We start from the raw sequence: 27,249 nt of genomic DNA, 5'->3' as shown, positions 1-27,249 counted from the left end.
ACGCATGTAAAAACGTGTGTAGTTTATATAGCATTTTTCCTGCCAACACTTCAGTGTTTGCAGCAGATTTTTCTGCAACAAAAATCAAACCTGTCCAAGTACCTGTAGGCAGAGGAGCTTGGGTTTTCCAACACCTGTGGCAAGAATTCAGTCTGACCCTTCCTCCTCCCCTCCCCCGCGCTCTGGCGGTTTGAGTAGCCGTCATGGGACTGCTCATATACAATTTGCACACTAAAGCGGGCTTTACACGCTATGATATTGCTAGCAATTGCTAGCGATAGAGCGTGTAAGTACCCGCCCCCGTCGCACATGCGATATCGTGTGATTGCTGCCGCAGCGAACATTATCGCTACGGCGGCGTCGCTGTAACTGCCGAACAATCCCTCCCGTTGAGGGAGGGACGTTTGGCGTCACCGCGACGTCGCTAAGCGGCCGGCCAATCAAAGCAGAGGGGCGGAGATGAGCGGGACGTAACATCCCGCCCACCTCTTTCCTTCCGCATTGCGGCAGGTAAGGAAACGTTCCTCACTCCAGCGGTGTCACACACAGCGATGTATGCTGCCGCATGAGCGATGAACCACCTGCATAAACAACCCTTACCGATTTTTGGTTTTGGGACGACCTCTCCATGGTGAACGATTTTCACCATTTTTGAGGTCGCTTAAGGTCGCTGGTAAGTGTCACACGCTGCGATATCGTTAATGACGCCATATGTGCGTCACTAACAGCGTGACCCCGACGATAATTCATTAACGTATCGTAGCGTGTAAAGCCCCCTTAAGTCACATGCTGCTCTAATTCTTTCAACGTTAAATGAAAAAATACAGCCTCTGCTTCATTGAGAGAAGCAGGGAAAAAAAGCTAGTTGTCACATTACCATTCATATGCGCTTTTCATAGTTACGGTTATGTGATAACTGTTGGTCCCAGCAAGCAGAACAGAATCCTCGCAGTGAGTATACTGCACGCTGTTAGGATTGGGCATGATATAGTGCTTAATTTTATAATTAAAGGGGTTGTACAAGTTTGTGATGAAAATCTACAGCCACTCTTGACTACAGACATCTGAATTTTCATAGTGTGCACACTTTCAGAATTCTTCCGTGTCAGCAAGAGTGGACGGTCATGTAAGTGCAAGTAAGTGATATGCATACTTCCAAGCACATTCTGAATAGACGTGTGCGGCCACACTCAACTGTCGCTGGTGGAGTATCCTTATTGTAGGAGAGTCTCAGATGATGCTGTACAAGCTAGGTACTGTACAGCTCCATCTGAGACTCTCCTACCATAAGGATACTTCTCCAGTGATTGTTTGAAAAAGATTCAACAGTCCAAACGTTACTTTGTCGCATCTCAGGAGCACTTTTGTACACTTACCTATAGCTCTTCAATAAAAAACCTTCACTTTGCATTAATAGTGTGCAATGTATACCTTTTATACATAATATGTTGATATGTTGTGGTTTTCCAGTATTTTTTTTTTCTGCATAAAAGATGCATCATACTGTACTAGTAGTGATGAGCAAAGCCAAACTGTAAATTTCGAGGTTCGGTGCTAAAACTCGAACACTGACTTCTCACGGAAGTCTGTAGTCTAATTTGGACGCTGTCTGTATGCTAAATAAAGTTTGAAAGGTTGCAGCGCAGGCAATCATCAAGCATTCCAGCTGTGGGCACTTCTGTAGCCATCAGAGCCATGCCGAATGACTATGGTTGCCCACCACATTGCGGGGGCTGGTATTATCAGGCTGGGAAGACCAATGGTTATTTGGCCCTTCCCAGCCTAAAAATACCAGCTCGCAGCCAACCCAGGAGTGATGTATACATTAGGTGCGTCAATTCTGGCACTTTGCCCTGATCCTCCCGATTGTTCTGGTGGAATGTCAATCCATATAATTTTTTATGATGTTGCCACCGGAACAGGGAAATCAGCTGGGCAAAGCGCCAGAAATGGCGCATCTACTGATGTGCTACTTCAGGGGCAGCTGCAGGCTGCTATTTTAAGGTTGGGAGGGGCCAAATAACCATGGACCTTCTCAGCCTAATAACATCTGCCCCCAGCTGTCTGCTTTATCTTGGCTGGTTATCAAAAATAGAGGAGACTACACCTTGTTTTTTAAATTATTATTTATTCTGTATCCACATTTATTTGCAGGACAATAGCCCTGCTCTTGCCCCCACCCCATTTTGCTTCCTTTTTGCAGCCCCCTGGCCATTTCTACGACCATTATACAGAACAAAATTTGGGGTATCCATGGACTTCTGTGGGGTTCAGGGTCAAGTCCTGGTACTGAACCAAACTTTTAACTAATTTCCGGTTGAACTTGATGATCCCAAACATCCACAGGTCCACTCATCCCGAAGTTCTAGCAAAAGCTGTGATTTCAGAAATCTTATTCAGACTCTGCTTTTTTATTTTCCTGGTAAAACTTGTGCATGCTATTGTATTCCATAAGTGTGACAGTATGCTAGAATATAAAATAAGGGAATAGACACTAATTCTCATTGTCACCATGACAACTTAACGTTCTGACATGTTACTGAGGAAGGCATACGATTAGCCCACACAATTTTCATGACATTCATTTATTGGGAATGGAATATCAGGTGAGCATACAGTACATAGTTGATATATGGGATAATTGATGGATTCCCTGAAACACCAGAGAGGAGGTAAAGGAAGCAACAAATCAAAATAATTCAGAAGGATGATGCTCTATACAACATATGCATACAATATTGAGAAGTATGTGTAAAAATATCTAACCTCATAAGCTAACTATTGAGTAGAACACAAGTGGGACTTAAAATAGGCCTTAATAGAGGAGTTTTAGAGCAAAGTTTTGAAAACAAAAGTAGCCTAGCTTTTATTTTTTATTATTCAGAGCATTTTTCCATCAGCCTTTCATTCATGTGTTTCTGTACCATTTATTCCAATTGTGGATGTAAAAGGGGGAACAGTGCTTTTTTTGTTCTTTTTATATTAATGGCGCTTCTAATTTTTTCTTTATCAATCACAGCGTAGAGAATAGGCATGATAATTTATACATTTCACAATGAACAAGAAGTTGAATTAAAACCAAAACTCAGCAACAAAACCTATATAATGAGCAATGAGATTACTAATACGGTATACTGTAAAAGGATGAGGGAATTTGGTCCCAGGATTGCCATTTCCTTGGCTACATGGGCATTTCATGCACAGTTCACAACTAGGAAGGTATGGTCGTAACCGGTTTTATTGGTTCTGTGCAACAATAAAGCACAATACAAAAGGTACAATATAAATTCTAAGCTGTTGGCCATTAACTAAACGGTCAAAGTCCTGACAAGCAAGGCTAGGCCTCGTGTACAAATCATAACCGAACAATTGTTTTTACTCCAAATCCGTTTTCCCAGGAACAAATAGTGAGCCCTCATCTTGTGGACTCTCTGATTAGAGATCAGCAACCCGATCTGTAAAGGTCAGGGTTCGTACCTAGTCACGTTTTTTTTTCAAATATAAAAAAAAAAGTAATTGTCAGAGTTCGGGAGCTGTTCGTATGCCGACCACTCGATCAAGCATCTTTGCCCTCAGGTACGTTCGGAGCTCGGCCCAGTGAGTGACGCTTGCAGTCTCTGAATGGCTATAACTGAGGGGGAAAACAACATTTTCAGATACTGTGTGTGTGTGTGTGTGTGTGTGTGTGTGTGTGTGTGTGTGTGTGTGTGTGTGTGTGTGTGTGTGTGTGTGTGTAAAAAAAAAACAAAACCCACACACAGCCACCACCTCTGACCTCTCTCCCCCTGGAAATGCTCCGGCTGGCTGTATGTGGGCATAGAGCCAAACTGCCCAATCATTGACTTCCATTATACTCGTTACTCAATTCGAGCCCATTAGTTTGGGTCCCCATTGACTTATATGGGGTTTAGAGTCCAGGAACAAGTTCAGTTCAAGTCTGTGTCCCGAAACAAACTTAAGTGATGTCCAGGTGAACCCGAACATCCACGGGTCCACTCATTTCTATACCTGAGCATTGCAGGTTATTAGCCACAGCCATCACCAACATCCCCAGCCACTCTGAAAATCCCTGTCTATCTACATACATAGTTCAAGTGACCAGTGCTGCCGATCCCAAGACTCAGTGGCTATGTGCTACACAGTATCGTCAGAATTTGCTGCAGTAACTGTGTGTAATAAATGTGATTTCAATTCTGCAGAAACCAATGGGGATCATTGGAGCCATGAAGGAATTCCTCATTTTAATTGCTGCTTATTGACAGATTATTGAAAATCCAATACATCAACTTTAAGGGAACCTGACAAGGGGATTCATTCAGCCCAAACCAAAACCAGCATAAATTAGACATTAACTGTGTTTATTGAAGTTTAGAGGAACAGGGCAGGAAAAGCCACTGTGGACTAGTCATCTGAGATGCATAATTTGTTTTCGCCTAAATAACGCAGCATTTCAGAGTCAACCATGATGGCAATAACACAGTCAGTGTCTATCTCGTCCAGGCAGCATGAATCTTATTTCAGGTTCCTTTCAGTCTTTGATTTGCATCTGTATGCAGAAAATGTACCTTCGTGCAGTAACCTGATTATATGGTGCTTTGTTTAGGAATGTTGAGTACAAATATTCTTTAGGGAAGTTCAGCTTTTACGTTGTTGGGTTTTTTTACTTGTTAATTTCCAATCTGTTTGCTCATATAAAATGCTGGAAAACATAAGTGCATTGTTGGGCTTTCGGCTAAAAGCAGATTGAATCAAGCTAAAACGCTACTCAAAGATGTCGTCACATTGAGAACACTCTTAAGGGTACCTTCACACTTAGCGATGCAGCAGCGATCCGACCAGCGATCTGACCTGGTCAGGATCGCTGCTGCATCGCTACATGGTCGCTGGTGAGCTGTCAAACAGGCAGATCTCACCAGCGACCAGTGAACAGCCCCCAGCCAGCAGCGACGCTGCGCTTGCACGGAGCCGCCGTCTGGAAGCTGCGGAGACTGGTAACTAAGGTAAACATCGGGTATGGTTACCCGATGTTTACATTAGTTACCAGCGCACACCGCTTAGCTGTGTGTGCAGGGAGCAGGGAGCCGCGCACACTGAGCGCTGGCTCCTTGCTCTCCTAGCTGCTGTACACATCGGGTTAATTAACCCGATGTGTACAGCAGCTACATGTGCAGAGAGCCGGAGCCGGCAGCACAGGCAGCGTGAGAGCTGCAGAGGCTGGTAACTAAGGTAAATATCGGGTAACCACCTTGGTTACCCGATGTTTATCTTGGTTACAAGCTTACCTCAGCTGTCAGACGCCGGCTCCTGCTCCCTGCTCGCTTCATTCGTCGCTCTCTCGCTGTCACACACAGCGATCTGTGTGTCACAGCGGGAGAGCGCCTTTGAAGAAAACGAACCAGGGCTGTGTGTAACGAGCAGCGATCTCGCAGCAGGGGCCAGATCGCTGCTCATTGTCACACACAGCGAGATCGCTAATGAGGTCACTGCTGCGTCACAAAAAGCGTGACTCAGCAGCGATCTCGGCAGTGAGCTCGCTGTGTGTGAAGCATCCCTAAAAGCAAAAAAGATAATTTTGTCAGATTACTCACAGCTTTAACTACAGGAACCATTTTCACTCACAAACATTGAAACTAAGGGTGTTGTCTTTAGTTCTGCTTTCAGCATTTTATAGTTTACATGCGAGTCTACAGTCCACATGTGAAAAACAAATTGACTTATATGTGTCAAAAGGTTGGTAAAAACTGAAGAAAAAGAAAGTTATTTATTGGTTTAAAAAGAAGAAATAATTGTAGACAAATTTTTCTTCTAGCTTTTTCCGAAGTTTAATCTGTGCATTACAGTTCTAGCTTTATGTATAAAATTTTACGTAGTTTTATACACATGCTGCAGAGAATATTTGCAAGCTAAAATGACTCGTAATGTAGACGTTTAAAGCAAAAAGAGAACATACAGCTTAAATGCGTCATTTTCTCAATGATATTCTGCTGCGGCACTTTCTTTACGGGAGGGTGACAATAAAAAATACCATAATCCAGGTCTTTATATGCAATGCCTGCATGCTGCTAAAACGCCTCCCTTGTGTGTTGGCCAATGCTTCTATCGTGAAGCTCATACATCAGTTTCATCTGCAGAATTGTGTGCCCAATGGGTACTACACAAGGGCAGTGGAACTGCTGCAATGTGCGGCCAATGAGTACTACACAAGGGCAGTGGAACTGCTGCAAGGTGCGGCCAATGAGTACTACACAAGGGCAGTGGAACTGCTGCAATGTGCGGCCAATGAGTACTACACAAGGGCAGTGGAACTGCTGCAAGGTGCGGCCAATGAGTACTACACAAGGGCAGTGGAACTGCTGCAATGTGCGGCCAATGAGTACTACACAAGGGCAGTGGAACTGCTGCAATGTGCGGCCAATGAGTACTACACAAGGGCAGTGGAACTGCTGCAATGTGTGGCCAATGAGTATTACACAAGGGCAGTGGAACTGCTGCAATGTGCTGTCAATGAGTATTACACAAGGGCAGTGGAACTGCTGCAATGTGCGGCCAATGAGTACTACACAAGGGCAGTGGAACTGCTGCAATGTGTGGCCAATGAGTACTACACAAGGGCAGTGGAACTGCTGCAATGTGCGGCCAATGAGTACTACACAAGTACAGTACAAGCTCAGTGGATGGGATTTCTAGAAATCCTATGCTCACTGTGCCTGTTGTTCCCGCAGTGTGGCTTCCCAACCCGCAGCTTGGGAATTCTTTGCTGCAGAGTTGCAAGTGTTTTCTGCAGGGAGAACACAGCGAGAGATTGCAACTGCCCGGAGGGGACTCGCAGTCCTGCAGTTCAGGATTCGCCGCGTCCAGGATGCAACGGGTCCTGATTGCATGCACATATCTTAAATTTGTTTTGCAAATCTAGTCCATAATTGTCACAGGTGACAGACAGTCCTGTGATGTTCAGTAATAGAAGGTGACAGCATTTGGTTGCACAAAGTGCTCCCTAACTTTCTGTTATTCCTGCTGTCAGTATTCAGTGTACTAGGTCTTTCCTCTGCTGGGTTTTGATCCTTTTCCCTTTAGGATCCAGCAGAGCTCCTCTTCCCTTCAGCTGCTAATCATCTGTTTTTCCCCTTGGGTTTAAATACTCTCATTTTTCCTGGACCTGTGCTGGTGATATTCAGTTCCTTCACAAGCTCTGGATGCAAGCGGGCTGCCTGCACTCATCTGTAGGATTGTTGCTGTTCTTAGCTGAACTTCTTCCTTAGACATCTGGAGATAAGTTGTTCATGATCATTCCCCATGTGTGTGCGCTCCCTGTGTCTTCTTTAGTGTTTAGTGGAGTTAACCCTTAGTCAAAACTTTGTCTATAGTGGTCAACCTATGCAATATACTACAGCCCATAACAGAATTTACTGGTTCTAGAAATGTTAATGATTTAGCATGTATAAGTTCTCAAGCTCATTGACATGTCCATTTTTCTCATGGACGAGAAAAATGGACCAATTTTATTTTGATTAGCGTTTACTCAGTGTTATCCATTTTTTCCTCATACGTGGAGAGATAAAAAAGTTTCTCCAAGATTCCCATTCTGTCAGTCTGTGAAAATCTGACTGCAATGCCAATAACTTTTATATATTTTTTTTATTCTTTTTTTCACTGACCAATACACTTACATTTGACACTGATCAAAATCGGACATTTTGTCGCTATTATCTGCGGACCACACGGTTGGTGAAAAATCACAGACAAGTGAATGACCCCATAGACCATTAGAGGTATGAGAGCTATCCGTGAAAACCATGAATGGCACTCATATGGGAAAATCGGACATATGAATGAGCCTTTAACAGCTAGTTTCAAAGTTAATTTTAATTACAAATTGCCTTTATAATTTAGTATAGGCCACTTTACACGCAACGACATCGCTAACGAGATGTCGTTGGGGTCACGGAATTCGTGACGCACATCCGTCCTCGTTAGCGACGTCGTTGCGTGTGACACGTACGAGCGACCGCTAACTATCAAAAATACTCACCTTATCGTTGATCGTTGACACGCTGTCCATTTCCCAAATATCGTTGCTGTTGCAGGACGCAGGTTGTTCGTCGTTCCTGCAGCAGCACACATCGCTATGTGTAACACCGCGGGAACGAGGAACCTCACCTTACCTGCGGCCGCCCACAATGAGGAAGGAAGGAGGTGGGCGGGATGTTCGTCCCACTCATCTCCACCCCTCTGCTTCTATTGGGCGGCCGCTTAGTGACGTCGCTGTGACGCCAAACGAACCTCCCCCTTAGAAAGGAGGCGGTTCACCGGTCACAGCGACGTCGGTAGGCAGGTAAGTAGTGTGACGGGTCTGAGCGATGTTGTACGCCACGGGCAGCGATTTGCCCGTGACGCACAACCGATGGGGGCGGGTACGCTCGCTAGCGAGATCGCAGCATGTAAAGTGGCCTTAAAGGAAGACATCCTAACTTCAGGAGGGGTCATGAAGGTCCTCCAGGTGATTGGAACATAATCTCATAAATTGAACCTCCAATGATCTGCAGGATAAATGTTTTATTTTTTGATTTTTGCCATCTAATGTCTTTGGTGAGCAAAACAAAATGAAGCTGTTATCATAGTTCTTTTAGTTACAATTTCTGTGGATCAGATCCCGTAGTTTGAATCCCATCTGTGTGTTTGGAAAATCAGAGTTTAGACCAAATCGGAACGTTCCACTTTTATATTAAACCACGAGCACAGCAAATATGTCCTGCTTCGCTACATGGAACCTGTCCAACTCAATCATACATTCGGCTTAATTCCAGACAGCTCAAGAAGACCTAAGGGACATATGTAAATCTATAATGATTTTACAGCATTTTTCTTTACCAAACTATATTTATTTATTGATACTTTTTATCTTGAGTTGAAAATTGTATTTTTAGGGTAACCTACTGTGCCAATAGTTATAGTGGAGAGAAACCTTAAATGGTTTGTTCACATTTGGGCACCATTTTTTATATTCTTTATTATTTTGTACCAATTCATAATTGCAGTTTTCATGATTTAGTCTAAAATACATTTATGCTGTTCAATTATTGTGAACCAGTGCACCCATAAACATTTTGTTTCTTGATAATCTTGCAGTCTTAAGCAAGCTGCCAATTAGCCAACAAACACGCAAAATGCTTGTTCGTCAGATTAAATTATTTTTTTTTAACCCTGCTGTGCTGTCTAAACATAACGTGCTGCCGAGAAAAATGACCACCTATGCAGAATGACCTATTACGGACTGTTTTTTTCTGACTGGTATGTATGGCCTACATTCCTAACTAGGCTATTAAATGACTACTGATTGGCTTCTGTGTAACCCATTGGTAGTCATTTATTTACTGCAATCTTTTAGTTTTAAGGTTCCACTAACCATTACAGACAACCACTTTAACACCTATCGCAAGATTGCTAATCGATGGGATCTGATTGCGGACTTGGTGAAACCAACCATTTTATTCTTTTTGGGCTGCCATAAAGAGCCGATTGCAATGCTTTACAGCCCCATAGGGAGCAGCAGTTGAGCATGTGCACTACTTAACCCTAGAACACATACCTGGGGCCTCGCAGGCCTGCTAGGTCACTTGTTTTCTATGGTAGATTTCTATGGTTGCGCGTTCTAGGGTTAAATGGAGATAAAAGGGCCTCATTCTGCTGATCGTTCCAGATTCTGCCAGTTAAGGGGGCTTTACATGCAACGACATCGCTAATGAGATGTCGTTGGGGTCACTGAATTCGTGACGCACATCCGGCCTCGTTAGCCACGTCGTTGCGTGTGAACACATGAACGACCGCTAACTATCAAAATTACTCACCATATTGTTGATCGTTGACACGTCGTTCTAATCTCAAATATCGTTACTGTTGCAGGACGCAGGTTGTCCGTCGTTCCTGCGGCAGCACACATCGCTGTGTGTGACACCGCAGGAACGAGGAACAACATTGTACCTGCGGCCGCCGGCAGTGAGAAAGGAGGGAGGTGAGTGGGATGTTCCGGCCGCTCATCTCCGCCCCTCCGCTTCTATTGGGCGGCCGCTTAGTGACGCCGCTGTGACGCCGAACGAACCTCCCCCTTAGAAAGGAGGCGGTTCGCCGGCCACAGCGACGTCGCTAGGCAGGTAAGTATGTGTGACGTGGACTAACGATGTTGTGCGCCACGGGCAGCGATTTGCCCATGATAAATGACTAAGGGTGCCAAATACACTGGAACAAAAATAACCCAAATAGTGTTATAGGAAATAATAAAAGGTAAATACCAAAATATCAAAAGGTTCCATGCATGTAGTATTATGGGCATAGATGCCCAGGCTGTATGTACAAACAAAACTGAAATTACCAAAAGGAGACCATACAGAGAGCCATAAAATATAATTTTTATTAATTTAAGAATAAAAACAAGGTATAGACAAGAGTGATTGAAAGAAACACCAACATAAACAGCAGGGGAGAAATGAGTAAAATAATTGTGCCGGTACAAAGCTATGCATACACAGCACTGCTTATACTGTCAGAGAAGTTTTTAGTAATAATGGAACAATTATATGCATAAGCAGGCAGGGTCATAGATAATAGAGGGTACAAGTGACAATCAGAAATATACCATCACATTAAATCCACATCGATCACAGTGATATCTTCAAAATGATCCATAGCAATTACCTAATGGCATCTCCTCCTGCTGGTGCTGGCGTCCGTCCCTACACGTGTTTCAGCATAAAGCCTTCATTACCCGATATTTACCTCAGTTACCAAGCAGCATCTTCCACGCGGCGCTGGGGGCTGGTCACTGGTTGCTGGTGAGCTCACCAGCAACTTGTGTAGCCACGCTCCAGCGATCCCTGCCAGGTCAGGTTGCTGGTGGGATCGCTGGAGCGTCGCAGTGTGACATCTCACCAGCAACCTCCTAGCAACTTACCAGCGATCCCTATCGTTGTTGGGATCGCTGGTAAGTTGCTTAGTGTGACTGGACCTTAAAGGTCCAGTCACACTAAGCAACTTACCAGCGATCCCAACAACGATAGGGATCGCTGGTAAGTTGCTAGGAGGTTGCTGGTGAGCTGTCACACTGCGACGCTCCAGCGATCCCACCAGCAACCTGACCTGGCAGGGATCGCTGGAGCGTGGCTACACGAGTTGCTGGTGAGCTCACCAGCAACCAGTGACCAGCCCCCAGTCTCCTAGTTACAGCACACATCAGGTTAATTAACCCGATGTGTGCTGCAGCTAAATGTGCACAGAGCAGGGAGCAGCGCACACTGAGCGCTGGCTCCTTGCTCTCCTACTTACAGCACACATCAGGTTAATTGCCTGATGTGTGCTGCAGCTAAATGTGCACAGAGCAGGGAGCAGCGCACACTGCTTAGTGCTGGCTCCTTGCTCTCCTAGTTACAGCACACATCGGGTTAATTGCCTGATGTGTGCTGCAGCTACATGTGCACAGAGCAGGAGCCGGCAGCACAGGCAGTGAGAGCGGAGGAGGCTGGTATCAAAGGTAAATATCGGGTAACCAAGGACAGGGCTTCTTGGTTACCCGATGTTTACATTAGTTACCAGCCTCAGCAGAAGCTGGCTCCCTGCTCACTGCACATTAGTTGTTGCTGTCTCGCTGTCACACACAGCGATCTGTGCTTCACAGCAGGACAGCAACAACTAAAAAATGGCCCAGGACATTCAGCAACAACCAACGACCTCACAGCAGGGGCCAGGTTGTTGCTGGATGTCACACACAGCAACATCGCTAGCAACGTCACAAAAGTTGTTCGTTACCAGCGATGTTGCTAGCGATGTTGCTTAGTGTGACGGGGCCTTTAGACCAGACTGATAAATAAGTTATCACCTATCATATAGGTAGGTGATTAAATTGTTTGCGCTGGACAAGTTGAGATAATGGCGCCTCATGGCTACAGATTCTGAAAAAGGATGTAAACCAACCTGTATAACCTGAATAACCAGTAACAACCTGAATAGTGGCACGAGTTGGGTGGTAACACAATGTATGACTCTACAAGGCTTAGCAGTTCTATTTCTGGATTGAAGTACAAAGCTTGTCATTTACATATCCGAGTGTAAGCACAAAGCTTGATAGAAACTGATAGCGACATGAACATCTATTAGTGTAATTCACAAGACATTCCCCATTAGCAGCAGGGGCCGCCTAGCTGTTCAGAAATTGCATCAATCAGTTTCTCACTTTGATACAGGACACATTCTCTCACTCTTGCAGGCCATAGGGTACCTTCACACTTAGCGATGCAGCAGCGATCCGACCAGCGATCTGACCTGGTCAGGATCGCTGCTGCATCGCTACATGGTCGCTGGTGAGCTGTCAAACAGGCAGATCTCACCAGCGACCAGTGAACAGCCCCCAGCCAGCAGCGACGTGCAAGCGACGCTGCGCTTGCACGGAGCCGCCGTCTGGAAGCTGCGGAGACTGGTAACTAAGGTAAACATCGGGTATGGTTACCCGATGTTTACATTAGTTACCAGTGTCAGCAGGGAGCAGGGAGCCGCGCACACTGAGCGCTGGCTCCTTGCTCTCCTAGCTACAGTACACATCGGGTTAATTAACCCGATGTGTACAGCAGCTACATGTGCAGAGAGCCGGAGCCGGCAGCACAGGCAGCGTGAGAGCTGCAGAGGCTGGTAACTAAGGTAAATATCGGGTAACCACCTTGGTTACCCGATGTTTATCTTGGATACAGCTTACCTCAGCTGTCAGACGCCGGCTCCTGCTCCCTGCTCGCTTCATTTGTCGCTCTCTTGCTGTCACACACAGCGATCTGTGTGTCACAGCAGGAGAGCGGCTTTGAAGAAAACGAACCAGGGCTGTGTGTAACGAGCAGCGATCTCGCAGCAGGGGCCAGATCGCTGCTCATTGTCACACACAGCGAGATCGCTAATGAGGTCACTGCTGCGTCACAAAAAGCGTGACTCAGCAGCAATCTCGGCAGTGAGCTCGCTGTGTGTGAAGCACCCCTTAGTCTTACTTATACTGTGTTCTTAATCAATATGTCGCCAAACGTGGTGGCAGGACTGGCAGACTGGAGTAGTCAACACTGTTGGTCACTTCACCAGGGTGTTCCTAGCTTTTTATTAACCCAAGAAGTTTTTAACTTTTGAGTTCACCAACTCTTTCAGGGCAATTCCACCTACTGACACAGATGATTGAGATATTCATAGCTTTATTTGATTTTTCTATCCCGTTTGATTGAAACCTTGTTTTCTACAGTCTTAAAGGGGTGGTCCTAAACACAAATTCAGTTTTCTCCTACATGCCTTTCTATTTAAATGGAATCTGTTATCAGGTTTTTGCATTGAAATCTGAAGACCGAGTGCTGTAGGGGTTAAAACACAGATTTCAACTGAGTCTCTTATCAGGGCTCTGATATTGTTCTGCTGCAACTGCAATGTTTGTTTTAGCACCAGGAGATTATCATTGCCAGGACTATATTGCCTCCTGGGTAGTTCGATGGCCACCCTGTTGTGACTAGCAGCTCACTGTCTATAGTGGGGGAGCTGACCCCCCTCCCCCTTTTTTGCTGGGCTCCGCTGCATTGCTAAATCTAAATCTCAGCTTTTTTGTGTTGGTCCAATACACACAAAGGAAATAAACATGTGTATAACAAAACCTGTCTTATTCCAGAATTTTCTGGAAGAAATACTTAATTTTCTAAAACAATTTCAAGGGTGCCAACACTTCCATCCATGACTCTAGTATGATGCACCCCATAGTCCTCCATTTATTCTAATGCGCCCCCCACAGTCCTCCATATATCATAATGCACCATGCACACATGCAGTCCTCCATATAGTATAATACACTCCCATAGTCCTCCATATAGTATACTACAGCCGCATAGTCCTCCATATAATATGATGCACAGCCCATAGTCCTTTATATAGTATAATGCACCCTCATAGTCTTCCATATAATATAATGCACAGTCCACCATATAGTATAATGCACCCCCATAGTCTTCCATATAGTATACTGCACTCCCATAGTCCTCCATGTAGTATACAGCAGCCACATAGTCCTCCATATAATATAATGCACAGCCCACAGTCCTCCATACAGTATAATGCACCCCATAGTCTTCCATACAGTATAATGCACTCCCATAGTTCTCCATATAGTATATTGCACCCGAATAGTCCACCATATAGTATAATGCACAGCCCATAATTCTCCATATAGTATAATGAGCCCCTATAGACTTCTATACAGTATAATGCACTCCCATAGTCCTCCATATAGTATACTGCATCCGCATAGTCCTCCATATAATATAATGCACAGCCCATAATTCTTTATATAGTATAATGCATCCTCATCGTCCTCCATATTTTGCACTGCCCACAGTCCTCCATATAGTATAATGCACAGCCCTTGGTCCTCCATATAGTATACTGTGTCCCCATAGTCTTCCATACAGTAAAATACACCATCATAGTCCTCCATATAGTATAATGCACCCCCATAGTCCTCCAATACAATAAAATGCACCATTCATAGTTCTCCATATAGTATGATTAATAGCCCATAGTCCTCCATATAGTATAATGCACAGCCCATAGTCCGCCATATAGTATAATGCACCACCCATAGTACACCATACAGTATAATGCACAGCCCATAGTCCGCCATATAGTAAAATGCACCTCCCATAGTACACAATACAGTATAATGCACAGCCCATAAACCTTCATATAGTATAATGCACAGCCCATAGTCCTCCATACAGTATAATGCACCGCCCATAGTTCTCCATGTAGTATTATGGCCACTGTGTACTCACTTATTTAAAAATTAAATACTCAACCTCTCCTGGTCCTCCACTGCGCCTGTCTCTGCAGGGAGCATTCTGAAGCTCTGTCTTCACTGCACTGCACAGTGGGAGCGATGAAGTGGTATCATCGCACCCACTGCACTGAGCTCTCAGATCTCAGATGCAGCGGGACAATGATGGAGGGAGCAGACTGCAAAGCACTTCATCGTTCATCATCGCTTTCAATTGTATTGGCATCAGCTGCCAACACAGCTGTAAGTACGATGTCGAGCATGGAGGGTGTGGTGCCAGCGCTGACATCGGGCTCCCGACTCATGGGCCCCATAGAGGCTTTGTGGTCTGCCGCCATTGGTGGTATGCCACTTGTCATCGGTGACAAGAATCTACTGAGCATCCATTGGAAATGACATCTGACACATGCTCCGTAGATCAGGGACTAGCCAAGGCCCCGAAACAGGCGGGATTTATGATGCTTCATTTCAGGGAGGGGATAGAGCCTGCACTGGGATTCTTACAGATGGTGTCATCAAAAAAGGAAGTAGTTTGTGACGGAAGAATGGGGAGTTTCTAATTAAACTATATTCGAAAATATTTGCAGATGTGTTTTGGGGTGATTGCCCCTCGTTAGTGCATAGTATGAAGTCTGATCTGGCTATATGAGAAGCTATCATAGGGTCTAAGGGGAAAACCTTTCTCCTTGCGGAGACCTGATCCGGTTTCCACCCATAACAGATGAAATAAGGGAACAATAAGTTGTGTTTGCACAAGAGATACTTCTATGTCAGACATAGAAAAATGTATCTTATGCAAACACAAGTTATGGTTCCCACCTTCTTTTGCATAAATGGTTCTACAAATAAGAGAGAAAAAGGGAAAGGGTAGAAGAGAACAAAAAAATGTAAAAAAAAAAAAAGACTGAGGGGTTCGACAGACCTTGGTGGGGGTTTATTCCTTGGCGAGTCAATTGGTCCCAGATGTCTGTGGACCATTTATTTTTATTATTATTTTTCATTATAGCACAATGAATCAAAGACTGAACATTCTTTATATCTGTCCTGTTTACATTGTGACAGAAATTGATATATTACATATTGCTGTCTAAAGTGCTTGTGTTATCCAATTCTCCAATACCCAGGGGGAATTGCAATTTAGAAACATTTCTGTAATGGATATCTAATTCAATTAGAGTCCCGTACAGCAACAAGAGGGGAAAAAGATTTAATTCTTGTACATTGCAGGTGAATATCCAATGTATTCTCTGAGTTAATTCCAACAGTCCTTCTTAATTTACCTTGCTGAATCCGATGTTGTTGAGTACAGCCTTGCTATACGTCCTGTCACTATAGGTAGAATTACTTTCATGAAAGTAATTTGGTTTGTGCCGCAGTTCCATTTACTTCTATTCTTCTAATAGAATAATATTGCTGTTCTCTCGGAGAGAAAAAAAAATCAGCCGCGAACGTTGACTTGAATTGTGGAGTTGAGTGCTGCAGATTTTATCAGGCAGAGGAAAGTGATGGCTTCGGAAAAGCTGTCGTCGTGTTTGGCAGTTGTTAGAAGCTTATTGCGGTTTTGTTCTTTAATAGAGAACACAGGAAAATTAATCTCACCGGCGGTGTGAATAAAAACTGTGTTTCTGCCCCAGCATCTCCTAAAATTACAGAAAGTGTATAGAATTAGGAGTCAAGGAGTCAAGGAGCTGTCCACTCTAACGGCCCCATTTATCTTACCGGTTGTAGTCACTTATTATTGGTAGACTTCACAGGTAAATGCTCATTTTCCACAATTGTTTGTGACTCTACGGTTATCAGAGTTGTGTCTTGCACCTATGTGGCCATCACGTGGCAGAACAGCTTTGTATCTTCTCAAATTATTAAGGATCTGATTTAGTGATTATTTAGGATCTTAAAATTTGCAAGGAATTAAAATATTTTAAGTATATTATAGTATTGCAGAACTTTTCACTGTACATTAAAGGGAACCTGTCAGGTAATTTATGTGTTCTACCTAGTAGCAGTGTGATGTGTGGCCTAGTAACCCCTTCCTACCATCCCTGTGTTGTAATAGTGTGTAATGGGCATGTATAAAAATGTTTTATTACTCATATGTACCCTATGTAAATGAGCAGGGGCTCTAGCCCCATGGGCGTCACTTCGCCCTGTGGGCGTTTGAATGCTTTCCGTGGTATCATGCCCCTGTGGGCGTGATACCATGGATTTACATGAGCGACGTCATCGTCGGCTCCTTGAGATCCCGCGCGTGCACACTTACCATTCCCGCAGCCTTGTTATCCGGGTGCTTGCTTCTCGTCTTCAGACGCGCACTGCACGTGCTCAGAAGACTCCTGTGGTTGCAGTCATACGCAGTGCGCGTCTGAAGACGAGAAGCAGGCACCAGCTGACAAACAAGGCTGCGGGAATAGTATGTGCGCACGCGCAGGATATCAAGGAGCGAGGACGTCACTCATGTAAATCCATGTTATCACACCCACAGGGAAAACATGCAAACGCCCACAGGGGCGTGATACCATGGAAAACATGCACAAACGCCCACAGGGCGATGCGACGCCCATGGGGCTAGAGCTCCTGATCATTTACATAGGGACACATAAGTGTGTCGCCAGGGGTTAAGGGGATACCCAGAACCGGGCCAAGGGGTCGCTTCTGGAAAGGGGATCACGGTGTCGTGACCCGGTCTGTGCTCCCTGGTTCCACAATAAAAAGGGGGGTTATGTTCGTGACGCCACCCGTGGAATGTGATCAGAGATGACCACCGCTGCTGCAGAACCTCCGGGGGTGATGGAAGGCAGCTTGAGATGGGACGGCTCCCCACGGGTAGAGCCTTTTCCCCGGGGCAGTGTGTTAGTCTATGGGGGGAGTGCAGGACACGAGCACAATAAACAGACAGACTCACGGTTTTGCAGTTTCTTTGTCTTTTACTGATGATGGTATTCAGCAGAGTACTGTCCATGGAGTCTGTGAGGGGTTCAGGGTTTCTCCCACCCAGCCGGGCCGTTTTGGCTTCCTTGCCTGCACTGTGTGTCTGTGGCCCTGCTGCTGTGTGAACTAGGCAGCCGGCTCTGCTCTGCTCCTAGGTACTGACCTGACAGGCAACTCGAGTCCTTCCTAGTATGTTCCTGAACTCTCCTATGTTGCTTGTGTCTGTGGTACAGATAGAGAATGTGGAATCCTCACTTCTCTGGTGTTACCTGTACAGTATGTAACCTGCAGTCTCGGATCCAGCATCCGTTCTGTGTGCTCCACTGGGGTGAGCTCTGCAATGCTCTGCCTCCCAGGAATGTTCCTCTGTGTCTCCTTCTCTCAGACCCTCGGCTAGGCCTGGAATTGGTCAGTGGATCCTGAGGTGAGCTAAAGCCAGCTTCCAACCTGCAGAGATCCTTTCTCCTCAGTTCTCTGCACTGAACTCACAAACTGAAACTACTGACCATTTCCCCTTCCCACCAGAATATACAGGGAAGCAGCTTGGTCTCCCCCTTCTGGCCAGGAGGTCTTGGTGTTGTGTGTGGGGAGTTAACCCTTTGTGTTGTTACTGTGGCAACCCTGGGGTGCCACATGTAATAAAACATATATTATTATACATGCACATTACACAATATTACAACACAGGGATGGGTAGGAATGGGTTACTAGGCCACATATCACACTGCTACTAGGTTAGAACACATAAATTACCTGACAGGTTCCCTTTAATGATAGGAAGAATGTATTTAAAGGGAACCTCAGAGTACCATTAACCTGCAGATCTTAAGTTAATAGCACTCTAAAGCTATGCACAGAGAGACCGGCTACCAAGAGGTATGAATTTTATTCCTCCCAGCAGCCTTCGTTCATATTGGCATTGCATTAGTCACTACTTCCTACCACTGACTGACAGTTGGCTCTGCGGTGGTTTATCATTACATAGTCGGCTGTCAGTCAGTGCTGTGGTTGTGGTTACAGCCACTTCTCAATCCACTGAGCAGTCTCTGAAGCAGTGCCTCAGTGACTTAAAGGGAATTTGTCACCTGTTTTTTGCCACCTAATCTGAGAGCAGCATAACGTAGGGGCAGATATCCTGATTCCAGTGATGTGTCACTTACTGGACTGCTTAATGTCATTTTGATATCACTAATTAATCATTAGTAAATCATCATTAGAGGACTACTTGGCGTGCTGCCAGGTAGTCCAGCATATTTATAAGCTCTGTATAACTGCTAGATCCGCAACAGAGAAAACATTTATTTTATGAAAATGACAGCAAACAGCTCAGTACGTGACACATCGCTGGAATCAGGGTCTCTGTCTCTATATTATGCTGCTCTTAGATGGGGGAGCAAAAACCTGGTGACAGATTCCCTTTAAAGCCTCAGGTTGATGGGAGGAATAAAGTTAATTTCCCCCTGGTAGCCGGCTCTCAGTGCACAGCTTTAGAGTACTAGTAACCTGCAGATTAACCCCATATCTGCAGGTAATAGTGTTTTTGGGAATTTGACAGGTTCCTTTTTTAATTTTTTAACAGTTTTATACAACTATCACATTGACCAATCTGATGTAAAATACATCAGTAACTGCATAGTTGTCTCATCATAGACACAAGTGGCAAATAATGAGCGAACTCCTTGGATTACATCATTTTTGCTTAATTTTTCCGCTAGGTCTGATAGTTACTTTACAACATAAAGATATGAAAATCATTTTAGGGATAAGTCAAAAATAAAGTGTCCAACATTTCTGATCATTAGATAACCTGCTTTTCTGTTTTTATTTTAGAGCCTTTTTTGTGATGGTCCAGAGCTTCGTATCTCCAAAAAATGCTACATACACTATAAGGTAGGAGTCCTTTTTATCTTTTTGGTTATTGTCCTTCCTAAATTACAATATTTATTATTTTGGGGTAATTATCCCATATTGTAGCGCTAGGTTATTTATGTACATCTATGTAACTAAATTGTAATAGCAGAATAGTTTTTTTGTGTTATTTTAGAGCCAGTTTCAGATGGTCAGTGTTAATTTTTTTTGTTGCTTCTCTCTCTAATATATATATATATATATATATATATATATATATATATATATATATATATATGTGTGTATGTGTGTGTGTATATATATATATATATATATATATATATATATATATATATATATATATATATATATATATGTGTATGTGTGTATATATATATATATGTATGTATATGTATGTGTATATATATATATATGTATATATATATATATATATACATATACACAATTACGTACCACCTCTATTGGTCAGAAGAAAACCACTCGATCGCCATAAAATGTATCTCATGAGGGCAGCATGGTGGCTCAGTGGGTAGCATTGTTACTCTGCAGCACTGGGGTGTTGGCTTCAAATCCCACACAGGACAAAATCTGCAAGGAGTTTGTATGTTCTCCCCGTGTTTGTGTGGGTTTCCTCCGGTTTCCTCCCACACTCCAAAGACCTACAGATAGGGAATTTAGATTGTGAGGCCCAATGGGGACAGCGATGCTGAAGTCTGTAAAATGTTGCAGAATTAATGGTGCTAAATAAGCAAGTAAAAGAAATAAAATTTTCTCATGTTTGCAATTGAATGCAGTCATTGAGTAAACTGTACATACTGTATACAGTGAGAAATAAAGTATTTTTATTGACTACAGTGTTTAGATCCAGACATCATGAACAGGATTAAGAATTGAAAAACAAAATATAAGGTTATACAGTTTTTGAATATGATTTTGTGTTTAATTCTTAACCCTGTTCATGATAACCTGGATCTAAATGCCGGCTGCAGTGTCTCTCCCCGGACAGGTGATGGCGGCTGTCTTTCCCTGCACCTTTTGTGTACTGTTTGACTACGATGGGTCCCCAACGGTAGTCCGCTCCCCGGTGTATGGATGCCTGAGGAGCCCGTTTGCCTGCAGGCGCTGGCCCTTGGGTCTCTAGCCTTAGGCGGTAGCTGTATACCCTCACGGTGCGGACGGTTGCCTTCTAACGGGTCTTTGGCTGTTAGGAAACCCCTGGGGTTCCTGTCACACTCGGATTTGACTGTTGACGGCGACTCAAAGCCTAGTCGGGATCCGATGGGCCTGCCTGTGTGTGCTGGCTTCACTTCGCTCCCCGGTCGGTACCGGCGGGCCACCGCCCGACCCCCGGTCCTACGGTTCCGCGTTGAACCACCACTCCTGCAGACGGCCACAAACGTCTGCCAACCTTGTTGCTAGTGCCTGGGCCACAAACCCAGACACTCTCCACTTTGCTCCTCTCACTTCCACTTCCTGACCTTCACTGTCACTTTTCCCGCCTCCAGGCCTGTGAACTCCTCGGTGGGTGGGGCCAGCTGCTTGGCTCCTCCCCACCTGGTGTGGACATCAGACCCTGGAGGGAGGCAACAAGGGTTTTGTGTTTGGCTAATGTTACTGTCTAGTGGGGGTGGGGATGTGTGTGTGTTACCTGTGACGACCTGGCTAGTCCAGGGCGCCACATAAACATGATGGCAAACAGAAAAGTTGCACATATTAAAGGGAACCAATCACCAGGATTTTCCTATATAAGCTAATGCTATTGCTATACTGGCACTATCGGGCTGATTCTATACATACCTGTAGAGGTCAGTTCGGATGTTTAGGCTTTCAAATCCAACAAAATAAAGTTTAAAAAATCAGCAGCTGCTTGAGTGGCATTCAATGGAGCAGATAATATCTGGGTGGTATTCATATGGATTCCCGCCCCCTGCCTGTTGTTCCTTCCTCTGTTCTCTATGCTAATTTTACAATTCACTAATTTCTTCACTAAGATGGCATCGGAGTTGTTGCCTGCGCTGATCTCCGGCGCCATCTTTCTGAAGATCGTGTTACCCCCTGCTATTCTATTCTTGCGGCTGAGAGAGCGGCGCATGCGCTCTCGCATCTTCTACTCTCGTTGTGACTGCGGGAGCGTGCGTGGTCACAACAGAAGTGGAGAACAGCTGATCAGAGGATGCGATTAGTTGCAGAAGAGGACACCGTGCCAGCACTACAGCCTGCCAGGACACTGTGCCAGCACAGCGGCACTGACGTCACGGGGTTAGGCGAGTGTATTGTAAACTTGCCTCACCTGACCCTGTGCCGTGCGATCCGGTGCCGATGTCGTTGGCACGCTGCTGTCTGCTTGTTCCTCCGGTTTGTTGCGTCCTCCGATCAGCTGTTTCAGGGGGCGGTCTCCACTTCTGTTGTGACCGCGCGCTCTCCTGCGGTCACAATGAGAGCAAAAGAAGCGAGGGCGCATGCGTCGCCCTCTCAGTCGCAAGAATAGAATAGCAGGGGGTAACACAATCTTCACAAAGATGGCGCCGGAGATAAGCGCTATGCGCAGGCACCATCTCCGACGCCATCTATGTTGAAGAAATTAGTGAATAGTAAAATTAGCATAGAGAACAGAGAAAGGGAGGAACAAGTGTCAGGGGGTGGGAATCCAGATGAATATCCGCTCAGAGATTATCTGCTCCAATGCAGCTGCTGCCGATTTTTTTGTAAACTTTACTTTGTTGGATTTGAAAGCCTATACATCCGAGCTGACCACTAATGGTATATAGAGAATCAGCCTGATGATGCCAGTATAGCACTGGCTTTAGTTTACATACGAAAATCCTGGTGATTGGTTCCCTTTAAAGGGAATCTGTCAGCAGATTTTTGCTACCTCATTTGAGATCATTATAATGTAGGCAAAGAGACCTTGATTCAGTGACGTATCACTTCGTTTACTGGGTGCAGCAGTTGTGACACAATCTGAAATCTTCAATGTAGTATTTAACAGAGCTAATAAAGCTGACCCTGCCCACACCACAGATTTCTGTGTAGGGTACATTCTTAGGCTATGTGTCCACGGTAGAATGTACCTGCGGATTTTTCTGCATCAAAATCCGCAGCTTTCCCCCGGAATCCGCACCTTAGCATAGGTGCGGATTTGACGCGGATTTCGTTGCGGATTTTGATGCGGATTTTGTCTATTGTACTCTATTGTGTTTCTGAATAAAGCTTAGTCTGTTTTGAAGGGAAAAAAAAGGCTCTATGTCATTTCCTGTCCCAACCCTCCTTTCTTCTCCATTATCCATTTTGTAATAAAGGGGCAGAAATGTTTAAAGGGAACCTGTCGCCACTTTTTTTGTAAAAAGCTGCGGCCAACACCACTGTGCTTATATACAGCATTTTAACAGGCTGTATATAATAACCCAGTGGTGGCGGCCGCAGCTTACAGCCAAAAAATGTGGTGCCATGTTCCCTTTCACTGGTATTTTTTAAAAAAAAAAAAATGTGCTCCGCTGTATTTTCACTGTCCAGCCCGATGCAAGCAAGCAACTGAGGGCTGTGCTTCTCAGCGGGATAAGGCTGAAGCATTCTCTGCCCCTCCCGCTGAGAAAAACAGTCCTCAGCTGCCCCTGAAAATGGCGGCTCCATTGTGAAGCGCCATTCACAGGTGCTGTACCGAGGCTCATCCAGCTGCCCTGATGCATTGGCTGGCTGGGTAATTACGGGGTTAATGCCAGTTTTCTGCAAACTGGCACTAAGCCCGAGGTTCATAATGTCATGCCTGTGTAGACACGGCCATTATGAACCTCCGTTTAGTACTAAAGAAAAGAAAACACTTTTTTTAAAAATTTTATTTGAAAGAAAAACACACATACATCCCTGATTGCCATCTTTATTACTCCCTGAATCCCCCGACGATAATCCATGACAACTCCGAGCCGGGCTCTGATGTGCACCCGGCTGACCCGGGCACTGACGTCAGCCGGTGACAGCAGTCAGTGTATTATTAAATGCTGCACAGCTCTTTTCCGGCAGCTGGGAACGTCTGATATCAGAGCCCTGGTCAGCTGACTTAATTCGCGAGCGCGGGCGGGTCTTTCATGGAAACTGCAGAACTAAGCCTGTACAATTTATCCCAATAAAGGAAACTTATTTAAATGTCAGGGTAATTGCTCTCATCTCATAACACGATATCCACACCTGTAAAGGATAATGGCTCTGATCATATAACCATTACATTTTAGCCACTCTCAGAAGAATGACTTCAGTGATAAGTTGTCGCCTATTTTATTCCCATAAGGACTAATAATTTAGAGGGGAGGGTAATTGCCCCATTCATACCTCCCCCTACCCCCCACTCCTCCCCATCCTACTGCTTGTCCGCACCTTTATAGGATAAATTGTACAGGCTTAGTTCTGCAGTTTCCATGCTCCGTATCATACATGTTAATTCTATTTGAGACAAGAAAGCGTAATTCAGGCTTAGGTGCATCCATCTGTAAAAATACTTGATTAGGACATGTTAATTGAATTTGTAATTTTCTTTTCTTTGCATGCTGATTCCTCATCTTAATAATCTGAGAATTGTAAAACTGAAATATTTCTAATAGGTTTCCTTATATACATAACTTTTCTATGGTCTATCCTTTTTGCCTTTTTAAAGGGGTATTCTCAAGTTTGAAAGTTATGACCTACCCACAAGATAGGGGACAGCTTTTTGGTCTTTGTGCACCCGACTGCCTTAGCACCCAGCGTTCAGGGGCTCTGACAGCTCCATTCATTTTAAACAAATGACACAACTGACACTCCGTTTGATCAGAGTGTACGTTACAGTAAGTGTGATATGATTCTCTCAGATGTGGAGAAGATAGAAAAACATGTCTCCGTTCTTCTATTCTGTCAGTCCGCAGAAAACGGACTTCATACAGATGCCATCTGAATGCAGTCCGATGTTTCCCATACATTCCTAGACTTGCATGGCCAAGTGCAATACGATAATCTGATCTACTGTAATTCGGACAGGTTGCAATTTCTTTTTCCTCGGACAGACATCTGCATGACCCCATAAAATAACATTGGTCCGAGTGCGATCTTATGTTTTGTCAAATACCACTTAGACTTAAAATACTGTTGGCTGCTTTCACACTGCGATCCTCTCCCCATTCAATAGTCCTATTGGGGCTTCCGTCCAAACCCCTTCAAAAAGGACATATGCACCGACGGGGCTACTGACTATAATGGAGCAGACTCAGACACTGTGTGCTCTGTCATACATAATTTTTGGGAGTATACGTCTATGGGAGGCAGACATCCAGACATAGTGGCCTTGTCTGGGTGTCTGCCTCCAGTAAGTGTATACTCACAAAAATGTGAATGACAGAGCACACAGAGACTGCGTCTGCACCATTATAGTCAATGGCCCTATCGGTGCATACGTGTAAACCCATTTTGCGGGGGGTTTGGATGGAAGCCCCGATAGGACCATTGAACCCCGGGGAGAGGATCGCAGTGTGAATCTGGTCTAAGAGTCAATGGTGAGGTATTGTGCATGATTGACTGCCACATCCTGGTTCTTAGGATTGCTGGAGTCTATGGCAGTCTTTATCTGGAAATATCATCAAAGGGAGTTCATCCATTAAATAGATTTGTTTCTTTATCATATTGTGGCATATGGAGCCTCCATTCAAAACACTTTTAGGGACATTTGTGCCCTTTTGCGCCTTTCTGACACTTTTATCAAAGTGGGATAGAAAAGAGTAAAGGGTGCTTTACACGCTGCGACATCGCTAGCGATCTCGTTAGCGATGTGACACGTCAGATCGCAGATGCGATCTGCCGAGATTGCACATAGGTCGTTTTTATAGCACGGTCACATGTGCGATCTCGACAGATCGCATCTGTGATCTGGCGTGTCACATCACTAACGAGATCGCTAGCGGTGTCGCATCGTGTAAAGCACCCTTTAGAAATGATATGATGACTATCCCCTACCCACATATGCTACAACTTACACCAGAAAACTGGCATGCATTGAAATTTGCACTAGTTTATAGAAAAACTATGTATTGGTGTACATCTACCATTCATTTTCTGATGCACAGACACTCCAAAAGATGCACAGGCTCTCCAAAAGGTGCACCAAATTTTCCAAGAAGTATGAAAGTAATTTTGCAAAATCTTCACCAATTTCCCTGCAAGTAGTGACCCCTTTTACCGTCAAAATAGGAATTTCAGTTCCCTTAGGAAAAATAATTAGTAGTCAGTATTTATTAGAACCAGGTATTTTGCCTGTAAATCCAAGCCAAATCTGGACAGTCCACATGAGATTATTAACCATACTAATTCAGATTTTTGAAATACACAATTATTATCTATCTCCTGTATGGTCCAAGTGACTGCAGAATATATAGCAGGTGTATAAACCAACATGTTACATCACTCCATATCATTTACAGCTGCAGTATTTATTTTCAATAGCATTTACAGCCTGCTTCTTACAGGTTCCTCTTATTGTCCTGTCCCCTGATATTTAATACAGTCGTTCCAGCTTTAAATAGCAGATGGAACGGGGCCATGAATACAAAACCTCACATTGCATTACCACTTACATTATTCAGTAATGGAAAATCTGTTGCAGTTCATGATTTTAGCACATTGCCAACTTTTTTTTATACTGGAACTACTTAAAGAGTCCTAAAGCCAGGTCATGGGAAACGTTTATGGGAACTTGTAATTATGATACAAGGCTCGGTTTTTATAGTTCCCGCGCTGCTGCATGGATTGTAAAATACCTACCAGAAGATCATTGAAAGAGTTAGGAAACAGTCAAAATGATGTGTGGAAGTCTCCTGCTTATTACATGCTGTATTTACATATGTGGCATTTAGTACAATGCTTTATTATACTAGTCAAATGTCTCTTACATCCATTATTATTTATTTTCCATAAATTATTTTGAACACAAGTCTCAATATAAACCATATATCCTGCTAACATTCTATATTCCATTTTGTAAACTTACATTTTTTTTTATCTTGAATTGAGACAGATTTGTGGTATAATTGGTATTTACCAATTAAATGAGGAAGGCTCGGTCTAGATTATGACAATTAATTATATAGCCTCCATTATGATGTATTTATACATGAATGCTTTGTTTCATAGACAGATGCATTTGACCGGACAATCTTCCTAAATCAATCACGTTTGTTTGCTATCCCTTATCTACAGTATTGCGGAGTGTCCAACTGCCAGGACTTCCATCAATCCCGAGAACCAAAGCTCTGAAGATCTCCATGTGAATGGATTGGTGGTGGTTGATCACGCTCACTCCCACTCTATTAAAGGCCCCGTTACATGCAACGACGTATCTAACGATATAGCGCCGGGGTCACGGATTCCGTGACGCACATCCGGCATCGTTAGCAACTTCGTTGCGTGTGACACCAACGAGCGACCGTTAACCATGGAAAATACTCACCTAATCGTCCATCATTGACACGTCGTTCCTTTTCAAAAAATCGCTGGTTGTTGAGGACGCAGGTTGTTCGTCGTTCCCGAGGCAGCACACATCGCTATGTGTGACACCTGAGGAACGACGAACTACAGCTTACCTGCGGCCGCCGGCAATGCGGAAGGAA

General features: G+C 44.3%; 1 protein-coding gene across 4 annotated transcripts in view; it reads left to right on the top strand.

Annotated features, from left to right (window-relative positions):
• Window positions 1–27,249, top strand: part of CSGALNACT1 (chondroitin sulfate N-acetylgalactosaminyltransferase 1) — a 528,406-nt gene that overhangs the window by 318,306 nt on the left and 182,851 nt on the right. For all 4 annotated transcript variants that reach the window (XM_075352486.1, XM_075352485.1, XM_075352484.1 and 1 more), the window contains one exon: window positions 19,589–19,648. The gene's annotated coding sequence lies outside the window, so the exon portion shown is untranslated. The remainder of the gene's footprint in view (window positions 1–19,588; window positions 19,649–27,249) is intronic.

The sequence above is a fragment of the Anomaloglossus baeobatrachus genome, chromosome 1 (assembly GCF_048569485.1).
Source record: "Anomaloglossus baeobatrachus isolate aAnoBae1 chromosome 1, aAnoBae1.hap1, whole genome shotgun sequence".
NCBI lineage: Eukaryota > Metazoa > Chordata > Amphibia > Anura > Aromobatidae > Anomaloglossus > Anomaloglossus baeobatrachus.
The sequence above is the reverse complement of the archived record's forward strand: the minus strand, read 5'-3'. Positions and strand labels throughout refer to the sequence as shown.